Source organism: Cupressus sempervirens, chromosome 1, assembly GCF_028749045.1.
Source record: "Cupressus sempervirens isolate cs-2001-9-10 chromosome 1, ASM2874904v1, whole genome shotgun sequence".
Lineage (NCBI taxonomy): Eukaryota > Viridiplantae > Streptophyta > Pinopsida > Cupressales > Cupressaceae > Cupressus > Cupressus sempervirens.
Window position 1 is genome coordinate 745,621,661 of NC_143118.1, and position 10,596 is coordinate 745,632,256.

Sequence of the window (10,596 nt, forward strand, 5' to 3'; positions counted from 1 at the left end):
AATTCCTATGTCCTTCAAATCCAAAATCTAAGTATTCTCATGGTTAATCAATGTAAATCAAGAATAGGACATTGGACTATTTTTGTGAACATTAATTATGGTTGGGAGTTACATATCCAACTATACTTTGTATTCATTTCTCTGCTCAAAATAATCACAAGATCAAAGTTACTTATCTGCATATATGTTTCATCACGCCAAAGTCTCATAATGTCTATGTAATGCATACACTATTTTCTCTTAATATATATCTCTTCACCTTTAGTGGCATCCTTACTGGTGAGTTCCTAGGTGTTTAATCATTATGACATCTTTTATATATTTTTTAAAATGCATGGAAAGAAATATAATATGATAGATGGGATCTTTGGTTCACAAATTTTAATATAGTTTTACACTCTCTGCATAATGAAGACATTCTCATGATTATTGGTAGTATACAAGTAGCATGATCATGAATTCTTGAAAAGCTATGACTAAGGATCTATGTCTTATTACATTTCATCCAGAATTCTAATATGACTACAGTATTAACTCTATCAAGGATAAATGAAATAAATAAATAAAAATACAGAGTTCAGACCTGGTATGACCTTCAATATAAAAGACAAAATAACAAGTAATAGAAAGTATTTAATTGTAACCTGTAGCAAGGGATTTTTTCTTTGAGCTTGAATGTCCAAGTTCAATATCTCAAAACTCTTACAAATAGCCAAAATCAGAAATGATGGAAATGTCTTGAGGTTGTGTGATAGGGGTGTAGAACAAGATTTTAGTGTGCAAGGAACATTAGCAATAAGAGAAACATTCACAAACTAAAACTAAATTCACATATAAGCTTAGACAAAGAAAGCAAACAAGAAATGCAAACCTCAAAAGAGTAAACACTCCATGCTTCCTTGATTTTGTAGATGTGTCCTTTTGATGTGGATGTATGCTCAAGATGCTCAAAAGCTGCTTCAATGGAGGTGGGTAATGGAAAATTGGTAGCTTTGTGAGCTCTCAATTTGGCATTATAAGGGTAAGATTGATGGCTTTGGTTCTCAAAATAGCATGGTAACTTTAGCTCAAAGATTGTTGATGAAATGGCTTGGGATGGGATTCAATTTATAGGCCAAGGGGTAGAGGGATGGAGGGCTAAGATGCACTCAAAGGGGAGCACATGGATTGTGCTTGTTTAGCACCAATGGGAAGGTGACACTTGTCACAAGGAGGATGAGTGTGAGAGGGTAGGGTAAAGGGTTGGTTAAAGGCATGATGAGTGGGGTTGAGTATGTAAGAGGGATGTAAGAGGAATGAGTGTGGAAGAGGGAAGAGTGTGGAAGATGGATGTAAGAGTCATGAGTGGGCTTGTAAGAGTCTTTTATGGTTTGTAAGAGCACTCATGACTTGGTGGTTGGGATTTTTGAGGGGAGACTTTGGTTTGGATTAGGAAAGTCTTAAACTTGTTTAAGGAATGTGACAACATTAGGGGGTGGATTAGGCTTGGGTTTAGGATTAGATTAGAGATGTTAGAGATGTGCAAGTGGATGGCATTAATGAGGTTGGGTGAGTTAGTGGCTAAGCTAGGTTAGTATGGGTGGATGGGGTGGATTAGGCTAAATGGAAGATTAGGGATAAGTTAGGGGTTTTTAGATTTGAGGATTTTATTTATTAAATAGATTTATTTAATAAATGGGAATTTTTGGAATTAGATAGAAGAATAGGATTTAATTGATAAATGATAGGTTATTTGATTTATCAATTAGGACTATAGATGATTAATTAAATTAATCAACTAGGGGATGACAAAGGATTAATTAAATAGAAATTTAATTTATGATGCCTTTTTAGATAACTAAATAGGATTACTAAAATAGTGTAATCAAATTTAGGTGTCTACAAGGGGTACCACATAGGCCACTCACGACACTCTTTCTTGATGATGGGTTTAGGTATTACTAAATTATGAAAGCACCCTTTTGCTCTAAGCCAGTTGATGGTGAATAAGAAAATAATCGGATTCAACCTGAAATGGTGTGATATAAAAGCGATTGATGACTGAGTTTCTCTTGACTTACTAGCTTCTGCCAACCATCAAGTAAAAGTAAAAATGCAAAGTAAATATATAGGTTACCTTCAAAAAATGATCCAAGATATTCTATTAAATTTGGCTCGGCCTTAGCTCTTCAGCTACCTTCAGTTATAAAGATGGCCTTTCAAATGCCTCTCAAATTGAATTTGAAAAGAAAAGATAGGAAGTTTTAAAAGTTATTATAATTATTAAAATATAAAAAGTACAAGCAACATTACTTTATTAATTATTAAATTATAATGGTGCTAAATCATTTTATATTTAAATGTACGTTTATAAATAATTATTAAAAACAATATAACAAAAGATAAATTAAAATCCTTTAAGATACATTTTATATTTTAACTCAATTATTTAAATTAAATTATTTATTTAAATAACTCATGCAGTTCCACAGATGTATCCTGTTTCAAATTGCTAGGTTCTCTACCTGTCTGCCCTGTGATGGTGATGAACTGCCTAATTCTTTTATGACAATGATTCCACCCCTTCGACATGCTCCCTACAAGGAATTTCTTTGTAATTAAATTATAAATTATATAATCATAAATAATCATAAAAGTTAACCTTTCATCTTAATTCCTTGAATTTGTGATTAACGATCAACTAACATGTCATCTTCACTTGAAATAATAACGACCAACTATCTTACCATTTCACCAGATTATATCAAATTAAATTGCCAATTGACTTCATGCAAACCTCAACGACTGTATTTCCAACTAGGCCAAAATTGGGATGTAACATACAATTCCCCTTGTGGTTCAGCATCCTCAATGAACTTGAAATCATTATAAAGGAGGATTTTAAAATTGGAATGTAACATACCATTCCCCTTGTGGCTCATCGTCCTCGATGATTTCTTCAATTTAGAAACTAAAAGAGTATTCCAAATACAAGATATATATATATATATATATATATATATCATGATGTCATCAAAATCATAATCGAAACTCAAGATTTACTTCAAAGTTTCTAGAAAGATACTTGCATGGTAACATAAATCTAAACGCATGCTTACCTGAGTTCTCTTACCTTACTTGTGGTTTTCTCAGCATCATTTGAGTTTATTCTATTCTGTATTCCATTTGGCATAAGGCACTTACTAATGGATAGATCGTCCTGGTGAACTCATAGTTCACCTGAAAAAGATTATTAGATCCATGTTTTTCCATTTATGTAATCTTGTCCTCTTTGCCCATCTTATCACAATAGCATTTCATTATAATAATCATTTCATGATCAAATATACACTTCATCTCCAAGCAATATACAACAGCTCAATATATACGGTCAACATTGCATGTGTATTATACAAGTATAACAATGTGTCAAAAGATAGAAACATGATATACTATGCAAGATCATCAAATCATATTCATAAGCATCTAAAACAATTCATAAAATTCTTATCAAGTGGCTCATCATTCATCTATAAATATTTGGAAATTCATCTTTTCTATGTATTTTATTTAGGCTTCCATGCCCATCTCATCAAAGTTTACATCTGTAAACAAGCATTGATAGTTCCAATTATGCAAGTGTGTTTACTCCTTACTAGAGTACATAATGATCTTTTCTTTTAACCAACATCAGAAAGGATCATGGTTCACAGTTTTGTTTTCATTCAGTTCAAGTTCAAATAGGTAATAATTTATTTATGTCATTAATTTGGGTTGACAAACTCAATCATGATGCATTTAGATAACATTTTATCAAAATTATATAAATTGTGTTTGGATTATGCAAGCCTCGGCATCTAGACCCATTTTAACCTTTTCATTCTCGACAAAGAATGGCCCTCCCTCCAGGGATAAGGCATATGTATCATTCTAGTCCTGCCATCTAAGTATTCAGGTGGGTTGAAGTCCCAATAGTTATTCGACAAAATAACTGAAGCATCTGGACAATCAACAAAGATCAATTATTCTGATAAATTAGCCTAATTGAAGTCCCAACAGTTATTCAACAAAATAATTGAAGCATTTGGACAATAAAGATCACTTTTTTGGAAAATCAACGTAATTCCACACTACCCAAGGATTTCAAAATATGGGTTGTTAAACCCGATCTCCACCACTCAACTTGCCAATCCTTTTTATCTTTTTAATAGTTTATACATTTTTCCACTTTATATTATTTTAGCCTTCCTAGCTATTTTGAATGACTTTCTAGTGTGTTTTTCCAGTTTGGAATGCAATGTCTGTGGTGCAGAGGCACCTAAATTTCAAGAAGACAAAGATATAAAAAGTAGAGAAGCCATTTGTAATTAGTTGTCAAAGGAGGTCTTAATATGATAAATAATGTAAAAATGTTTATTTAATTGGTGAATGGATCTATTGACATCCATATAAAGTCATTTGAGTCATAATGTTGGTCTAGGTTGAGTTTGTATGAAAGTTGAAATGTAAAAATGCATAAAATGCATAAAACATTGTCAAGAATGCAAAAGGGTCAAAAGAATGTGAAGGGTTAGTTTAAAGGGTGGTTTGGAAGTTATAACCAACTAAAAAATCTATAAAAATGGATGTAAGGTCGAACCAAAGCATTAATGAAAGGAATAGATACATTTTGAAACAAATTTGGTAATATTCTGAGTTGTTATTTTGATTGGTTTTCAGTTTTAGTGTTGGTTCCAGGTCTTGTACAGCCATGTACAGCCTGGAAACTATGTAATATAGTAATGTATATATATCATGATGAATCTTTCTTCTCATGCTTTTGGTTTGGTTCAATTTTATGAAGAAATGAATAAGTTATGGGTATTTTGGTGAAAGTGGATGTTTGCAGATTTGAGATTCACTGAATATAGTCATGTTGCAGCGTGTGGTGTAGACATATTTTGGAGACTTGGGATCTCTAATGATATTAATTGGAAAGATATGTGGACTACCTTGCATTCCCAACTGGTTTGAATCATTTTCATTTAGATTTGGGAAAGTTATGAAGATTTGAGTGAAAACTGGTTTTTAAATGCCTTCAATGGTGTTACAGAAAAAGATTTGATATTATACAATGATTTATGAATGAGAAAAGAAAATAACTTATATATTTGGAAACTAGACTTAGAAATGGATACCACATAATTGGTCTGGTATTATTTAAATTTATTTGATTCCCTAGGAAGGGTTAATGGTTTGGCTTCTGATTTATGACAGAAAATATGGGTCTTGGTTCAGAGTAAATAATTTATAATCTGCTCATTGGATTGGTCTCATCTTTGGGTATGTTTTAGAATTACTAATTTGGAACAATTCTTCCAAATGGTTTTTCACGAAGATATTTAGAACTGAAGTTATGAATAATGCAATCAGACATAGCAATCTGATTGTGTGAGTGAAGATGTTGTCTTTATTGGTGTATAATGTCAAGGTTCTTTGTTGTAATCTTTGAGATGTTATTGGTTCCTTGAGGGTGTACCAGCCTATTGTGAATCCCTTGAGTTGAACTAAGATTCCTTGAAGATAAATACAAAGGGCTTTGCATCAGATTGGTATTAGAGCACAGAAGATTCTGAGCGTGTGGATGGATAGAATCTACACCAGGCAGTGTTGGGTTGTTTTGGATTCTTGTTTTGAGGTTTGTGGTTGCAGAATGGTGCCGGTTCACTCAGCTACAATGGGTGGACAGGAGAGGTCTACCAAAGGATCATAGGAGATGATCCAGGGCCAAAGAGGATGGTCTTTTATGTGTCACCAATAGACTGGGGAGAGAGGCATGATGGGACTCCCAGGTAAGGGACAAGAGGTTGTGATGCAGCATGGAGGAGTGGACTGAGGAATGAGAAGCACCATAGAGGCAACCAGCATAACTCCATTGATGGGAGTCATTAGTGCAAGAGATAGGAAAGTGGAGGAGGCATCGATCCAGTGATGATGGTGAAGAGTCAAAGGAAAAGATGAGGATTTTGATCTAATATTTTTTCTTGCAGGTTATTGATTCCATGTTTCCAAGGGACTTGGAAACTTTTCAAGGTTGGGAGTATGGTGCAGAGGCACCTAAATTTCAAGAAGACAAAGATATAAAAGGTAGAGAAGCCATTTGTAATTAGTTGTCAAAGGAGGTCTTAATATGATAAATAATGTAAAAAAAATTATTTAATTTGTGAATGGATCTATTGACATCCATCTAAAGTCATTTGAGTCATAATGTTGGTCTAGGTTGAGTTTGTATGAAAGTTGAAATGTAAAAATGCATAAAACATTGTCAAGAATGCAAAAGGGTCAAAAGAATGTGAAGGGTTAGTTTAAAGGGTGGTTTGGAAGTTATAACCAACTAAAAAATATATAAAAATGGATGTAAGGTCGAACCAAAGCATTAATGAAAGGAATAGATACATTTTGAAACAAATTTGGTAATATTCTGAGTTGTTATTTTGATTGGTTTTCAGTTTTAGTGTTGGTTCCAGGTCTTGTACAGCCATGTACAGCCTGGAAACCATGTAATATAGTAATGGATATATAGTATGATGAATCTTTCTTCTCATTCTTTTGGTTTGGTTCAATTTTATGAAGAAATAAATAAGTTATGGGTATTTTGGTGAAAGTGGATGTTTGCAGATTTGAGATTCACTGAATATAGTCATGTTGCAGCGTGTGGTGCAGACATATTTTGGAGACTTGGGATCTCTAATGATATTTATTGGAAATATATGTGAACTACCTTTCATTCCCAAGTGGTTTGAATCATTTTCATTTAGATTTGGGAAAGTTATGAAGATTTGAGTGAAAACTGATTTTTAAATGCCTTCAATGGTGTTGCAGAAAAAGATTTGATATTATACAATGATTTATGAATGAGAAAAGAAAATAACTTATATATTTGGAAACTAGACTTAGAAATGGATACCATAGAATTGGTTTGGTATTATTTAAATTTATTTTGAGAAATTTATTTGATTCCCTAGGAAGGGTTAATGGTTTGGCTTCTGATTTATGACAGAAAATATGGGTCTTGGTTCAGAGTACATAATTTATAATCTGCTCATTGGATTGGTCTCATCTTTGGGTATTTTTTAGAATTACTAATTTGGAACAATTCCTCCAAAGGTTTTTTCACGAAGATATTTAGAACTGAAGTTATGAATAATGCAATCAAACATAGCAATCTGATTGTGTTCAAGGTTCTTTGTTGTAATCTTTGAGATGTTCTTGGTTCCTTGAGGGTGTACCAACCTATTGTGAATCCCTTGAGTTGAACTAAGATTCCTTTAAGATAAATATAGACGGCTCTACATCAATTTGTTGTTCACAATATGTCTTTTTCAACATTTATATTTTTAGTTTCTTAGAAATAGTGTTGGACCCAAGGTTTCAGTGTTGAACCTAGCACTCTAATACCATATGTAACATCTCATTTTCTAGGGTCTAAATTAACATCTATCTTACTCAAATAATATAGTTATTACTTCATTTCATAGGAAGATAGTTATATCATTTCATGTTCATGTGAATAAGATTTATTGTTAAAATCAGTCAGACAAAATTTCTTAACTTAAAAACTTGAAGTACCATCAAATGAAATTATTACAAAAATTGAAAACTACATACCTCGAAAAAATTGAGATTAAAATCAACTAGGGATGCTTCTGTATCCACCCGGGTTAGTCCACAAATACACTATAATAATTTCACATGACTAACATCTAAAAATTGCTATCTCAAAATCAAATAATAATTACAATTAAATACCACTATATTTTAAATTAGGGCATCACATACCACTGTATCAATTAGGGCATCATTTACCATTAGTTCATTTAGGGCTTCTGATACTGCTATATCACTCAAGACTTTCACTACCACGGATTCAATTTAGGGCTTCCACGACCACGGATTCAATTTAGCACTTCCACGACAACAGATTCAATTTAGGGCTTTCGTGATGATGGATTCAATTTAGGGTTTCCGCGATGACAGAATCAAATAGGGCTTTAGATTCCTTTCCTTCCAATTGCTTAACTGTGATAGTAACTCAAGGTTAGAAATATACTTATATTTGATATAAATGAAAAACAATCCATGATTCTATAATGGTAACAATAAATTAACTCAATTTAATCTTACCTCCTAATAACTAAAAATGATAATACCTATTTTTGATAATAAAAAATTGAATGCATAGCTTATATCTATCTAACGCAAGTCTGACATCTTGAGAGAGGTGAAACATTGTCAGGGGCTTAACCACCCAACCTCATCTTAATTCCATTATTTCACAATTAACAATGAACTAACATGTCATCTTTACTTGAAATCATAACGATCAACTATCTTACCATTTCAGCAAATTATATCAAATTAAACTGCCAGCTGACTTCATGCAAACCTCAATAGTTGTATTTCAAGCTAGGTCAAAAATTGGGATGTAACATACCATTCCCCTTGTGGTTCATTGTCCTTGATGAACGTGAAATCATTATAAAGGAGTATTTTAAAATTGGGATGTAACACAAGACCTATCCAAAGAATCTTCGCATATAAAAAATTAACCATATGGAAACAATTTCCAATACAACTAGCTTGCACTCATACTATCCACTAATCACAAGGACTAACGATGGAAGCACTTGCTTTTGATTCAATAAGAGTAAAACAACATGGTATAGCATATACAACACTTTCTCATACAAAAACAATCAAAAACCTATACTTGGTCAAACCTCTTTGACATAAATTATTTTTTTAATTTAAGCAAAAAATAAATCTAGAAATAGATCAACTACTAATAGTTGCACATGACAGGTTGAAATCATCAATTTATTTTAAAATTTTCACTACACTTTCTCATGTGTACACCGAACACTCGTTGTTTCCATGCACATGTATATGATTTATCAAATGACTATGATATAATGTCTTATGAAATTTTATGGTTGTAGGAAGCTTGTGTGAAAGATGTACAAGCTATTCCTTTCACTAAAAAATAGAACATCATCTCATTTCATGGAATCCATGGTATATTCACTTTAACAAGGAAAAATATATTTGTGAACCAAATTCAACAACACAATTTCAAAAATGTAGAAGTGATGACAGTGAGAGTAACAATATTGAACAATGTAATAAAGATTAACAATTTTTATGCAAAACCAAATCCTCAAGTGGATGAGATAAAAAAGAGTTGTAGACAATGTTATTAATAGCATAGTAGTGAACATGATCTTGCACATCCTAGGATATTACAATATTTATATGCAGCGAACAAACAAGACAACTAGAACTATTAGCACTCATATGCAAAACTACAATCTCAAATTCCTCCTAGATCATATAGAACATTAACCATCCACTTATTGACCACATGTGGTCTAACTTAACAGCAAACATATGCTTTATCTACTAATCAAAAGCATACTAGACTAACCACTTTTTAACTTTTCTAAAAATCTATCCAACAAATGAGAACAATTTACCATAAAGAATTATGCAAACATGTAAAGTCACAAACCAATTATCATTGGTTGAAGAATCTAAACATTAACTCTCTCATAACAGGTATATCAACAACGACAATCATGAAATGAAAGAAACTATTTTCATTCATGCATTCAATGAAATATAAAACTATAGCTTTCCAATAATGTTATTTAAATATGTAGGCAATAATGGAAGCAACCAATTTTCCAAAAGTGGAGGCAACCAATTTCTAGGAAAAAGAGGAAGCACATAAAAGAATTGGAAAGATTGCATAGCTAAAACAAGAACAAAATGCCAAAACATATTCACTTATTGTGTATTAATTTTTCTATAAATTCAAAAATTATTAGTAAATGACTCAATAATTTTTTCCCTTATACATGTCTAAGGTAAAAATAATTAGATCTATTTCAATTGAGGAAATCAATGAAAGAAAAAGTGGCAATATATTTGAAGACAATGTCTTGGTTATGTACAAATTCAACCTTGACAAGGTCAACAAGGTGCATGAAGTGCTCCATGCAAACCTAACAGATATAAAAGTGGAAAGGAAAATTACACTTCAATGTCAATGACAACTTGGTGCAACAACATGAAGATAAAATCTTGAAGAATATGCATTCACATTACTAGATTTGAAGTTGTGCCAAGAACTGACTACGATCAAGGAGATTGTGAATGTATTCTTGTGCTGAAAGAGACAAGCACCATTGAAATGATTCCCCATATTTGTAGTGAATACAATTTCATTCCTAGAGTACTACAATACAACAATTCCTAAACAATCCTAATTAGTTTCCAATTGGAACTATTGGAGAACTAATCATTGTAGCCAAGAAAATAGGCACACTAATAATATTTGAACTTAAGATGGGCATAGTTAGGAGGATAGGGTGAAAGTCTTAATTTTAGTGCAAGTTATTATCTTCTTGCAAGTAATAATTGAGTTTGTTTAAACTAGTAAAGAATCATTTATTTTGCAATTACACATAAGCAAATTTTTAGAGTAAAGGGTTAATTTAATTTCATTTATTAAATTACCTTTACTCCCTTCTTAAGATTTCCCTTTATGCACTTGCATTTCTATTTAATAATTAAATA